Here is a 2,049-nt window from a genome sequence, read left to right on the forward strand (position 1 = left end):
CGGCAAACATGGAACAATAGGAACGCTCTCCTCTCTTTCTTTAACCTCCTTGGTTAAATAGGAAACCTATTCTTAATTTCCCGTAACTGTGAGAGAAAGCCGTTTCATTCACGTAATTTGTAGTAAAGTGACCAAATTTTATGTAATTACTTTCCTTGATTTTTGCGTGAATACGTTGGTTGTTCTACAGAATTCAGCGTTGTGGTGACCCCATTTAGAGCCTCGCAAACGACGATGCACAACCACGTGACCTGTCGGCTGCCTAACTTCGGGAGATTCTCACTTTTTAAATAGTTTCTTACCAGAAAATGCGCTGTTTTCTTTGACAGGTCAGCTCTATATGTATTTGTCATTATTTCATCGTTCCTATGTTTGTTGGTGGACTCACTGGGAGAGTGATATATATATAACCTATTATTAAAAGGGGGGGGGGGCGGTTTTATGAAACTGCTATCCAAGCATCTAAGTTAGGCTGCGGCTGGGTTTTGAATTTGACGTCTTTTTAGCCATGTTTATGATGAATAGAGTAGAGTACAGTTCTTCGGTTAGCTGTTTTCATTGATTTTAAAAAAAGTACGAAGGCCCACAGCAACATTTAAGCACACAGCCGGGATTCTCTGCCCCCTATTGAATTAATGTATAACAGATGAATAGGGACACATTTTCCCGGGGTCTAAGCCGGGATTTTCTGTCCCCTTACTAAATGTATTACAAGAATGGGGACATATTTTCCCTTTTTTTTTCATCTTGAAGACATATCTCGTAATACAACGTTTAAGAAAATGAACGTTAAGTGAACAAAAAGGCTCATTAGTTTGGCATTTGTAGGGATTCCAGGTTAACATATCCCCAAAGATACTCGGGATTAATGTCCCCTCAACTAAAAGTCCACTAGTCTCACTGTGGTCAAATTTAAAACATGTTTCTCGACTTGAAAATGCAACTCTTGACATTAATTTCTATGTTTCTAAAACAACTAAATATGACTTTTTGGCGAACGAATGCATTACGGGTGAATGGGAAATATTTCCCCGGGGTAACCGGTATTTCCCGTCCCCTCACTGAATGACTATAACAGATGAATGGGGACACATTTTCCTTGGATTTTCTATCCCCTCACGGAATGTATTACCACGGAGCTTAAAAAAAAGATGGTATTACAAGAATGGGGACACATTTTCCTAGGATTTCCTGTCCCCTCGCTTCATGTATAACAGATGAATGGGGACACATTTTCCTAGGATTTTCAGTTCCCTTGCTTAATGTGTTACAAGAATGGGGACAGATTTTCCTAGGATTTTCAGTCCCCTCGCTGAATGTATTACAGGTGAATGGGGACAGATTTTCCTAGGATTTTCAGTCCCCTCGCTGAATGTATTACAGATGAATGGGGACAGATTTTCCTAAGATTTTCAGTTCCCTCGCTTAATGTGTTACAAGAATGGGGACAGATTTTCCTAAGATTTTCAGTCCTCTCCCTTAAAGTATTACAGGTCACGGAATGGGGACAGATTTTCCTAGGATTTTCAGTCCCCTCGCTGAATGTATTACAGATGAATGGGGACAGATTTTCCTAGGATTTTAAGTTCCCTCACTTAATGTGTTACAAGAATGAGGACAGATTTTCCTAGGATTTTCAGTCCCCTCACTGAATTACTATAACAGATGAATGGGGACAGATTTTCCTAGGATTTTTGTCCCCTCACTGAATGACTATAACAGATGAATGGGGACAGATTTTCCTAGGATTTTCTGTCCCCTCGCTTAATGTGTTACAAGAATGGGGACAGATTTTCTTAGGATTTTCAGTCCCCTTACTGAATGACTTTAACAGATGAATGGGGACAGATTTTCTAGGATTTTCTGTTCCCTCACAGAATGTATTACGAGAATGGGGACACATTTTCCCGGAATTTTCTGTTCCCTCACAGAATGTATTACGAGAATGGGGACACATTTTCCTAGGATTTCCTGTCCCCTCACGGAATATGAATGAGGACACATTTTCCTGGGATTTTCTGTACCCTCGCTGAAATTACCTGGAAGTAG

Source organism: Branchiostoma floridae, unplaced genomic scaffold (genome assembly GCF_000003815.2).
Source record: "Branchiostoma floridae strain S238N-H82 unplaced genomic scaffold, Bfl_VNyyK Sc7u5tJ_1421, whole genome shotgun sequence".
Taxonomy (NCBI): domain Eukaryota; kingdom Metazoa; phylum Chordata; class Leptocardii; order Amphioxiformes; family Branchiostomatidae; genus Branchiostoma; species Branchiostoma floridae.